The sequence below is a fragment of the Trematomus bernacchii genome, unplaced genomic scaffold (assembly GCF_902827165.1).
Source record: "Trematomus bernacchii unplaced genomic scaffold, fTreBer1.1, whole genome shotgun sequence".
NCBI lineage: Eukaryota > Metazoa > Chordata > Actinopteri > Perciformes > Nototheniidae > Trematomus > Trematomus bernacchii.
This window is the reverse complement of record NW_022987615.1, coordinates 477,212-488,919: the sequence shown is the minus strand read 5'-3', so window position 1 is coordinate 488,919 and position 11,708 is coordinate 477,212. Positions and strand designations below refer to the sequence as shown.

The 11,708-nt window shown below is 38.7% G+C and overlaps 1 long non-coding RNA gene across 1 annotated transcript; it reads left to right on the top strand.

The window, feature by feature from the left end:
- Positions 1-248: 248 nt before the first annotated feature.
- LOC117483866 lies at positions 249-3,136 on the top strand. Its single transcript, XR_004556051.1, has 3 exons — positions 249-393; positions 829-872; positions 2,892-3,136. It is a non-coding gene; the product is annotated as an uncharacterized LOC117483866 (long non-coding RNA).
- Positions 3,137-11,708: the final 8,572 nt, after the last annotated feature.

The window sequence follows — 11,708 nt, the reverse complement described above, 5'->3', positions numbered from 1 at the left end:
AGAGAGTCACTAACAACACTGCAACACATCTTCTTCATAAGGACTTTCCCCAAGCTTAGCTAAGAAGAGTGAGAAGTAGTAAATATAGATAAACATTAGCAAATAAGAATCACACAATGATATTATTAAAGTAAGTAAGTGAGTATAATTGTTGTTGTTGTTGAGTAACATCTGATTGGATTATTAACAGATTTGTATCCTCATCATGTTTTCTTTATTCAGTCTGAGGAGCTGCAGTTTGTCAGAGATCAGCTGTTCTGCTCTGGCCTCAGCTCTGAAGTCCAACATCCATCTGAGAGATCTGGACCTGAGATACAACGCTCTGCAGTATTCAGATGTGAAGCTGCTGAGAGATCTTCTGGAGAGTCCAGACTGCAGACTGGAGACTCTCAGGTCAGTAAGGGGTCTCTGCTGGTTCAGCAGTATTGTATGAAACACAGGGAGGTGTTTCTCTCACTGGGGAATCACAACAGATCAGTGATGTTACCCACTGACTGCAGGCTCTTTCATTCTTCCATCAACTATAGAAGGCCAGCTGAAAATGCAAAGCCACATTTAGTAAGTAATCAACTTTCCACCAGACATATGGGATTTGACAGAAGAGTGGAAAAGGTAGTCTGTTTTTGATGGGATGTTTTTAGCTCCTTGACTAATGACTGTTACTTCCTGTAATGCAGCTGAGAGCTGTGGCAGTCAGTTGTAGTGTTTGCAGAGAAGATATGATGGGATGTAAAGCATGAGATCAGTCAGGACTCTGAAGCTGACTCAAAGAACAAACACTTATTTTAAACTGGATCCATAACTGTTGGATTGTGTTCATCCCTACAGGATCAGAGATGATGAGACGATCAGAGCCAAGATCCAGAAGAACTGTGAGTACTGAATATCCTCCATTCATCAAGATATGAAACTCTTTCATGGAGCATGTCCTCAGAGGAAAACAACACTCTTGTTTTTCTCTCTTCATCATTTTGGCTGTTTCTCTTCACAACAACTGTCTATCAAAACAGTGACGCGTTCACTGACACTCTGTAAAATGTAAATAAACTCTGAAGAATAGAACACATGAAAACATCAACATTATAACCAGTTACAGTATTACCATCAAAATATACTTGAGTAAAAGTAGAAGTACTCAGATCTTGTATTTGAGTAAAAGTAGAAGTACTCAGATCTTGTACTTGAGTAAAAGTAGAAGTACTCAGATCTTGTACTTGAGTAAAAGTAGAAGTACCAGAGTGTAGGAATACTCTGTTACAGTAAAAGTCCTGCATTCAAAAATGTTCCTCAAGTAAAAGTAGGAAAGTATTCTCATCAAAATATAGTGAAAGTAGCGACAGTAAAAGTAGTCATTGTGCAGATTGGTCCATTTCAGAATAATATATATTTAAGCAATAGCTCACGACAGGCCGTGGTATATGGCCATTATATCACAGTTAAGGGGCGTGGTTCGGCCCGACGCGAAGCGGAGGGTCGACAACCCGCTTTAGAATTATATTAGACAGAGAGCGTTGATCCATTATTTGGCTATTTATTTACATTAATTTGTATGTTGCCGTTTATTGTGCACCCACTGAAAAACTGTCCAGCATCAGTAGAATGGCTTATGTGGTTACTTGTATAGGTTGAGGTTGTTCTAGGCTGTTGCTTGGCGTGGCGAGAATATTGCTCCACTTTCTCCGGTCCCCGAGATTCGGCTTCCAGTAGCTCTGGAGAGAGCTTTCGCACCTGTGGCCACTAACGGTCATCATTTCTCTGCCTTGTTTCAAGACCCGCATCAGAAAGCTTTTGAATGGTGATACTTTTCCAGTTGGTCTACCTGCTCTTCACGTAGCTCTACATGTCGTCGTTTAGGTGCTTTTTGTTCTGGAGATAGGCACTCCTCAATCCACTCCTCCATAGTAAGACCCCCCCCCCCCCCCCCCCGGAGGTCGAAGTTACTTAAATGTTTTTGCGGACCTTTTTGATTACAGATTTGAAAACATCGTTGCTTGCTTTAAAAGTAGCACAATTCATTATGTCAAACCTTGGAAAGTATCTAGATATCCCTGCCCTAATGCCAAAGGAACTGCACACTGAATATGTTTTGCAGTTTGATGTCTATGTCTGGACCGCTGCGTAAAAAGGAGGGTTTCTGCCCCGTTACTTTTCCGCTGTTTTCTTGTCCCAGTTTGAAAAGCAAACTGCAAGCAGTTTGCTTTTCAGCGCAACTGTATACAGTTTTTCTCAGACGCGGAGGGATACTGACTTGTTGTGAAAAGTAACTACAATTCTACCCGTGGTATACGCTCAGTATACCATGGCTAAGAACCAATCAGATTGCTTGATTTGACTTGTCCGTTTTATAAGATATGTTTTATAATGATTGATCATGAAAGTGTTCTCAAAGCTGGTAAAGGTGCAGCTAGTTTGAATGACTTTGTATACTGCAGGGTAGCTTGTGAATTTACTCCAGGTGGAACTAAAGTCTGATTTAACACATGATTATATTTCACATCATTCATCCACATCTGTAAAGTAACTAAAGGGAAATACATGTAGTGGAGGAAAAGTACACCATGTACCTCTGAATTGTAGTGGAGTAGAAGTACAACGTAGAATAAAATGGAAATACTCAGGTAAAGTACCTCAACATAGTACTTAAGTACAGTGCTTGAGTAAATGTACTTAGTTCCTCTCCTGATCTGTAAAGCTCTCCCAACATATGCAGGTTAGCATCCGGCAGCTTCTATGTGCTGGGGACCCGTACTGTACATTTCTCTCATCACACTTTGGGCTCCTCAACATGTGTGGGTTCCCAGCAGGACTCTCTGAGCTGCAGACACATTCTTTCTGTGACTTTGTTCCAGATATTTGGAGCATAATAACTGAAGCTGTTTCTCCATGTTCAGGAACTCCCATCCCCCGAGTCCTGCGGCAGGAAGCGCTCCTTCTCTTCAAGAACTCCTGGACCCTGCAAGCTGGTCCAGAACCAGAGTCCCAGTGAGGAGTCCAGCCAGTCGACCTCTCAGAGTTAAACTAAACTACAACATTATTAAAGATCATGTTTAAAGTTAAAAAAGGATGCTTTCAGACTGAATCCAGAAGTTTCTCAAGCTGCAGTCAAAGCAGGTCATTTGTGAAATATATAAAACAATTATAAAACTGTAATAAGAATTACTCTGAATACTTTCTTTGGACATTTTATTTAAACAACATTTTAAACAAATATTTGAAATGTTTCTGACTTTCTATCGGAGTGCTTTTCTCATGAATTAACGACTTAAATCTTGTTTTCTTTCTTGTGTATTTCATAATCCTTCAGGATATTATATTTTTTTTCATGTAACTTTAAGACTAAATATTATTTTCTCAGCTCTGTGATAAAAAAACACATTAATAAAATAAATATCCCACTTCTTGTACTTATATCCTGATTGATGAGTCAGCAGTAAAGCAGCCAGGCGTTAACGGTCAGCTGGCATGTGTATCTGTTCATTGGCTCATATGTGTAGCATGTTTAATGGCAGTGTGTTGAAAATGGCTGACAGGTGAATATGTCAGATCTCTGTGTATTACTCAGAGAACCGTGTGCAGTGTTTTAGAAAGTGCAGAGTTGAATTGCAGATTGTGTGCAGAGCTGAAAATGTGTTTAGAGTTCTGTTTGATTTGATCCAGCCAGTTCTGCCACAGCAAAGCATAAGGGCTCAGAGCTTGGACCTATTGTGTTCACATTATATACGCTTCCTTTAGGCAATATTATATATATATATATGCCGTTAAAAACTGTGTATTTTGTAAAACGTTTAAAAAAATTATAATTTCTTTTTTTAATCTTTAATACTTTGTTGTATGCATGCTTTAGGAAACATGAAGCTGTCTTTGTCTCTTTTCTGCTGTAACAATGTACATGTATCCTCTGTGGGACTAATAAAGGGATTCTGATTCTGATTCTGATTCTGATTCTGATTACACCTACAGGAGCTTTCAGGACATCCCATTCCAAACTCTTAGGCATTCATTTGAAGTTGGTCCCCCTTTGCAGCTATAACAGCTTCCACTCTTCTGGGAAGGCTTTCTACAGATCTTGGAGTGTGTCTGTGGGAAGCCCTTTCATCCAGAAGAGCATTAGTGAGGTCACACACTGATGTTGGACGAGAGGCTGGCTCTCCGATCTTTTACAAATATTTTAAACATAGTATATGCAGTATACGAAGTCATTAAAACTAGCTGCACCTTTACCAGCTTTGATAACACTTTAATGATCAATAATTATAAAACATATCATATATATTATTCTGAAATGGACCAATCTGCACAATGAATACTTTTACTTGTGGTACTTTAACTATATTTTGATGCTAATACTTTTACTTTTACTTGTAACCGAGTATTCCTACACTCTGGTACTTGTACTTTTACTTGCAAGATGGCGGTAGTGACCCCCGACTGTAATATGCAACAAGGGGTGTTTCTCAATCGCGAGTAAAGCTGCTTCAGAGCCACTATTTCAAGCATACTACGTCATCGAGTGCCGCCGAAGTACTGTTCCAATCTCCAGTATACTTGGAAATCTACCGAGCCCGGCGTACTCCGTTTGGAGAAATATCGAGAGTGCACATGAGTAGACTTCGCGGTCTTAAAATCCCCACAATGCTTTGCGCACGGACCAATTTCCCCAAATCTGTGGCGGGCGGAAGATGTAAGGCGGGGCCTCTCATATGACGCACACCTGCACACTTGCTAGCGTGTTCCACACTTCGTTTTCCGAATGCCAGGAAGTATTCTTGACTCGCTTCTGAAGCAAGATGCTCGGCAGACATGTGCTACCAAGCAAGCGTACTCGCGATTGAGAAACACCCACAGTCTCACGGCATTTTGTTTGTTTATCTAGCTTCGTAGCAGGAAAAGGGAGCTGACGTCACTTCTGGTTCACTCTTCTTCTTCGTGGTGTTATATTACAACCCAGTCTCACGGCATTTCGTGTTATAGTCACGAAATTAATCTATTGATTGGTGTTCACAAACACGATTTCGCCAATTTTTTCTTTTTCGTGTCACACAGAACGATTTTAAAAGCAATGTAAATAATAACAAATTAGAAGGAAAAAGACATTTAAAAAAATACAGATTTAAGTATTCTGACACAGAACGATTTTAGAAGCAATGTATTTATATTGGTAGTATGTTTCGTGCCTGCACCAAATAATAACAAATTAGAAGGAAAAAAGATGACATAAAATACAGATTTCAGTATTCTGAGGCTCTGAGCCATTTCTTTTCCTCACTGACGGCAAACAAACTCAGACATTATACAATTTAAAATAAAAGGGATAGGGTTAGGCTTAGGGTAAGATATTGAGTAAGAACCAGGTAAGAACATGTTTTTATGAACCACACAGCTTCTGGTCTTCCAAGACCAACCTGGTCTCACCAGAATGCGTGACTCCACCACGACTCCTTAACACCGCATTGCGTGGTGGAGTCACGAACTTTGCTACATTTACGTGTCTGCACCACGCAAACAACCCCAATGTAAAGTGAATGAGGCTCCTTTGTCGTGGTGCACACACGCATTTCTACAACGTCCAGCAGTGAGCTTTTATTCTATAAAACGTTTTAAAAATCTACTTTATAGCTTGTAGTAACTCACGAGAGGCTTCTTTTATTTTATTTGTATTCATAATAATTTTTATTTTTCGTCAGAATGTATTATGGTGCATTATTCACCAATGTTTGTTCTCAAAAAACAATGCATTGTGTGTAATACAACTGTGATTTTTATTAAATTAGTTCGTTTTTAAGGAAGGCCAGAGCTTCAGCTGTGTCAAAGAGATTGTTCCCTTTAGTTAACGTTATTTAAAAGATAATTATATTCCTATTTGATTAAGTACCCTTTATTGTATTACGGACCCAAAGAGCTGAGCGTCCATTCCCATTGGATAACGGAGCATTTTACACCCGGAAGTAAGTATTCTCCTTACTGTCCATTGATTTTATTTACAGTGATATCTGCACTACTCATCTACTCAAAAACACCAGATTATCCTTGTTAATTACACAACATTGATTGGTTTAAATTGTGTACAATGCTTTTGTATTTCCCCCTTTCGATTCGGAGAAACAAATATTTGTTCGTAGTGTGTGGATGGCAGAAGGCACTACACTACCCAGAATAGGACCAGAATGTGTCTTTTTTCTTATTTAAAAGAAGACCTTAACCTAAAGTATTCTTTCATGTTTAAATAAAGCCTTATTAGTTTGTCTGTTTTGCACATCCTCCTATCAGGCACTAAACTGTTTTATTGTAAGGATCACTTACAGTATCTTCTTGATATTTTCTATTCTATATTATTTATATCATTGACCTTCCACTTTCCCACTATATTAAGAGTATGTACTCTTAATATTTAAATGTTTTCATCAAATATAACACATTCAAAAGTGCTTTACAAAAATGAAAGACATTAAGAAAAAGGCATTTTAAAACAGTCATTAAAAAGCAACCCAATCTACCTGCATTGCATTACTCTAAACGTGTAATAACGTGCTTTAACCAGTAGGAGGTGCGGGTTAAAAAGCTGTCAAGTTTACAGTGTTAACAAAATAAAATATACTGCTGTTTCTGGTTTAGTTTACGACGGATATATTCTGTTATTGTTTTGATATTTGTAACACAAAAGCGATGTAAAAAACCCACAGTAACACAGAAAAGATGGTCTTAACATGACCCAGCGGTCTAGTAGTTCATAAAAAACAATAATATCAAAACAAATTATTACTACTAACTTTATTGTGAAATTAAAATAGAACGGTAAAAGAATAGTTTCCGGTCTATTCTGAGGCCCGATCTCTGTAGATAAATAAAGAACTACGACAGATGTGTAATGTTTAATGCAGCCAAACCATTCATTACAATGCATTCATGTGATGACTTTCAAAGAGTAAAGCAAGCACTGCTGAATAAAGTATGATTTGATCTTTTACGAAACGTTTTTTTCATTGTAATGCAGTTGGAGGTCAACCAATCACAGAGCTTGAGGCAAAGCGGAACAATAGCTGAGGATTCTGGGTAGTGTAGTGTCTTCTACCATCCACACACTACGAACAAATATTTATATCGCATGATAGTCCATAGTTAATCGCGATTAATCGCAAATTAATCGCACATTTTTTATCTGTTCTAAATGTACCTTAGAGGGATATTTTTCAAGTTTTTAATACTCTTATCAACATATGAGTGGACAAATATGCTTTATATGTTTGTTTATTATCATTTGAACAATGACAAATATTCTCATGAATATTAAACACAACAACCTCTGAACATTACAAATATTCGCCTCAATTCAACCTAGAACCTCTCTCATACAATACTGTGTGTGTGTGTGTGTGTGTGTGTGTGTGTGTGTGTGTGTGTGTGTGTGTGTGTGTGAATGTGGAGGATCGTTGGAGCTATGTGCAGCTCAAGGCATATATGCCTGTGTGTATGAGCTGTGTTGCGGCACTGTCCGTGCTGAGTGTGCTGTCTGGCTACCTGCATAAAGTCAAGTGCTCGGCGCAGTTGTCGGCGAAATGTCGCTCCTCTGTTTTCATTGAAACAGCTCCTTATATCCGTTAGCTCAGCTAGCTAGCACCAGATGCTAACAACAACACGTAAGGTGTGCTTCGCTCGCGCCACACATACACACTCCCTCCCGGTCCTCCCGATGGCCAGTCCGGGCCTGCCGGTGAGCGTGGAAGTGTGGTCTGCCACAAGCGGGCAGCAGGAGCGGGGCTGTCAGCATCAGCTTGTAGATGGTATTTTAAACTCGATGCGCTCTGAAACTACGGCGGCCGAGGACAAAAAATACACATGCGTTAATCGCGTTAAAATAATTAGTGGCGTTAATTTTTTTTTGCGTTAACGCGTTATTAACGCGTTAACTTGACAGCCCTAATAAAAATCCAAATGATGGAAGAGTATTTAGAGGTAAAACACTTTTACGTAAATATTGTAAATTATGATATATTGTGGGGTATAAGACATAGTTGAGACTTGGTTGTGTTATAATATAGTAGTATATATATATATCAATATATATTATAGCAGAGGTGGGAAGTAAAGTACATTTACTCAAGTACTGTGCCATCGTTAGCATTACAGATCGCCTACCAGCAGGGTAAGGCTACATAAAGGGTTACACTAGCAATGCTAATTCATGCTAACTGCTAGCTAGCTGGTGAATCTGATAACATTTAAATATTGTCCTCTTGCTGGAGCTTGACTCACTTTTTATTTGGATCATTCCAGAATTTGAGGACATTTAGACATCCAAACATTTGATTAAATTAAGCCTTTTTTTGTTTTCTGTGTATTCAGTATATTTGAGAAATATGAAGACTTCAAAAAATTGATCAGTCCAGCTCAGACATCAATGGTTCTCTTTGTATCTGATGTTTAATTTGTTGCTTTTTAACAGCGCTCAATGGTGGGTTGAAATCATTAGAAAGCCGATTTTTTCCGGCTGTGTATTTTCAAATTCTAGCGCACTCGAGCTGGTTTCTCCAAAATTACCTACCCCACCTTTAAGTTAATTGTGAAGAGTAAATGTTAATGTGGTTGTAACCTCAACATGCAGAGGCACACATTCTGTATTCTGGGAACATACAGTAATATATGCAATCAATGCAGCAGGGTTATTAATCCAGAAACATATATATATATATATAATAGGGAACAATCTTATGCACCGTTAACAATAGAGTACTTAAATACCTACACACTTTAACTTAAAGTGGACCTATCATGCTATATTTAAATGATATATTGTAGGGCCATACCTATATAAGGTATATTTATACGTTTCTGTTTTCAAAATACCAAACAGATCATGCATTTTAGCCATGCCTCATTTCGCTCTATGTGCTGTTTGCTGTCTACGGGTCTGATTCTGCTGACCACGCCCCCCTGCAGGAGAGGGGAGACGTGCTCTGATCAGCTGCTGGGCTGTCAGAAGAGGGGGAGAAAAAGAGATCTCCATCCTCCGTGTTTTATTATATAGAGTTGTTATTCATTTGTTTTAAAGCTCAATAAATAACAAAGAAGACCTTTGACCGGCACTTTTCTAATTTTGTCCAGAAGATTTAAACTTTAACGGACATCTTGACCGGCGAAACAAACTGACACTGAAAACTTGGAAGAGGCGGAGAGGTGGGTGTTTGTCATCTGCTAGTGGACTACCGGAGAGAATTACAGTGCTTGCCTCGACGGGGAGGGATTGCATTGAATTAAAGCAGCGGGAGCAAACGCTTGCCTCGGGGAGGGAGAAAAAAAGCCACAGCGGAGAATAAACAGAAGGGTAATGTTGATAATTCGTGATCTTCTCGTTCCCAGGAAAGAAACTTAAAATAACGAGACTAATGGAGTCTCTGAAAAGGTTCAAATGGGTAGTTTAATTAAGTAACGTGGTAAAAGAATAAGCATTGGGTAAGGGAGAGACAAAGCCGGCGTTGTCTTCAGGGAGGCTGCAGCGAAGAAAAGGGGCGAGCGGTCCTCTGTCCGCTGTTTTTATCCATGTCTCGTCGTCTCCCGCTGTGCAAATAGTGGGTGGCCCCCTACTCATTTGCCGGTTCGATATCGCGAGAGCACAGATGATTTCGACATTGATATTCTCTGCCTACTTCCTTAAGCATTTTCTCCTCATTATCTCTGTCATGACTTTCTATTTAATACCTTATAAACAGCTGTAATACTTAGTTTAGAAGTCCTAGTGGTTCCGCTCCGGCAGTTCTTATTTTACGGAAATTCCCTCTGACGTCATAGCTTCTCACGTATCTGTAAACACTACGATCAACTAGACCATTTAATATTCAGCAGTAATAATATCTTAACGTCTATCGATGTAGTGTTAAAGTCCGTACGATTTGGTGTGTAACACTCCAAGTCATTTTCACTTTACATTCAGAAAACGCAACATTAGTCACAAGCTAACCGGATAAAGGATTTTTCAGAATAAAAGCTTGGCATTGATTTCCTGAGAACTTCCGGGCTTTTCCACAATAAAACAGCTTTAAACTGACGATATGTTTTAGACTGAATTATGCTGTTTAACATTGATTTTAATTTCTAACAATCCCTCCTTTCACACCATTTAAGGTGTGAACACAATACTAAAAGTAATAAGTTCTTCATCTGACTGCTTTTAAACTGACGGTATGTTTTAGACTAAATCATGCCATAAAACATTGAATTTTAATTTCTAACAATCCCTCCTTTCACACCTTTTAAGGTGTGAACACAATTTCATCATTTGAAATATCACATGATTTGGACATTCTTTGAACAATCTCATCATTTATCATCCATATCATTTAACATCATTTACACACTGTCTTCATTTTCATCAATATCTGTATATGGGTTGAGTCGTCTTGTTCTGCTAGCAATTGAAACTGTTCCCTTATGAGAAATTTACCCTCCCCCCTTTCATACTTTTTAAAGTATGAAAGTAATATGTTCTCTAGAAAAGGCCGTGGTGATCAATCGGTACGTTAGGGTGCGGGTACATGGAATGCAACTAACATCTAGCACTCCCCTGGGCCCCCCTATGCTATCCTTACCATCAAACATCTACGCTGGGATACGGCATTTCAGACAGTCATTTCTGGGAGAAGATTTTGGTCAGTTACAACAATTGGAGAATTTCATCACTTATGGTTCCTACTTCATTACCTGTGGTCTGTTCTAATGCAGTGATAAAGTTCCTTAGATGGTGTGAAAACCGGTGGAATATCAATAACTCATTATACTCTTCAAACATAAAAGTTTTTCCTTGTGCATAACTTCTAGTTTTAATCATTCAATATAGCAGCAACTTGTGGTATTGGAACATTTCTTACTCCCTCCTTTCACAGAAACCGTTCCCATACCACATTCAGTTGTTAAGGCACTTGTTATACAAAGTATAAAAACATATCATTTGAGAATCGCATCAATAATAACAGTATAAAACATAAAAAAGAAACTATTTTAGAATAGTGTGGTAAGAAAAAGAAAAAACACAAAACTTGGTGTAGGAATGGTATAAAGTAAATAAAAAATAAACTATTCTTGGAATAGTGTACAGTAAATTGAAATGGATTCACTCCATTTTAGTATTGCAACTGGTTCACTTTTTTACAAGATTTCATCATTTAAAGGATCAGCTTAGCTGGACATTCGCTGGACATTCATTGAACAATTTCATCTCTGAACATCCCTATCATTTAACATCATTCAAACAAACTCATCATTTTCATCTATATCTGTGTACGGGGGTGGGTTGTCTTGTTCTGCTAGTATTTGAAACGGTCCCCTCATGAGATATTGACCCCTAGTGTATTCCTGGTTGAGGGCCCCATTAACCAGTCGGTTTGCAAAAGTGCGGATGCATGTTGAGCAACAACAACAACACAGTACCAATATCACGACCACACCTGAGATAGACATCAGTCCACTCAGTACTAGATTCTTGTATTTTCCCAGCAGACCATCAAAGAAATCTCCTAAAGGGTTTTGTCCTATCCCACTATTGTCTGCCATCTCCCTACTCAAAACAGCGAGTCCCTTTAGTGCCTTTGTTACTGATCCGTCAGGTGCTGTATTATTTGGGATGAAGGTACAACATAATGTTCCGAAAATTTCGCACACACCCCCTTTTTCTGCCAGAAGCATGTCTAGAGCCATTCTGTTCTGTAAAGACATGATGC